We start from the raw sequence: 701 nt of genomic DNA, 5'->3' as shown, positions 1-701 counted from the left end.
CCTCCACCCTACCACCCCTACCTCGCTTCCTCTCGTGCTGCTGCTGCTGCTGCTGCTGCTGCTGCTCTTTCTACTTTCGTCTCTTCTCCTCCGTCTCACCTTCCGATCGGATCGTAGTTGACCCGAGACACACTGCCCGACGGCAGGTCGATCATGTTGTAGCACGTGCAAGAAGTTTTCCATTTTCGCTTCACTCTCGCCCTTGTACACGTGCAGCTCTGCATACACTGCTCGCACTTACTTCAGCCCTACTTCCGCCTCCTCTCCTTGACCTTCTCCTTCCTTCTCGTGACCCTGCTCGTCCCTTCCCACAATCTCGAACACCTGCTCCTCCCCCATCTCTCTTCCTCCTGGTCATTTTGCTCCTCCCCCTCGCCTCCCCTCTCCCTTCTCTTCCTTCCTACCGCGCATGAGTACAACGTCGTTCTCCCCTTGTACGCCACGTCATACTTCGGGTACCAGCTCGTCGGTTGATGTGTGGCGTTCCCCTGCTCCGACCTTCAGCTCGGCAACTCCTCCCTTCCTGCTCCTCCTTGTCCTTCCCGTCCCAGCCCTCCTCCTGCTCCTGCTCCTGCTATCCGCTCCCCCTCGTCATCCTCCTCCCTGCTCCTGCTCCTCCCTCCTCGTTCCTCCTTTCCCCTCTTACCAGCGGCGTCATGGCCCACGACGGCCCCGCGTCCTTGCAGAAGATCGAGTCTGCA

This window comes from Guillardia theta, assembly GCF_000315625.1.
Source record: "Guillardia theta CCMP2712 unplaced genomic scaffold GUITHscaffold_54, whole genome shotgun sequence".
Classification (NCBI taxonomy): Eukaryota; class Cryptophyceae; order Pyrenomonadales; family Geminigeraceae; genus Guillardia; species Guillardia theta.
This window is presented reverse-complemented; position numbering follows the sequence as displayed.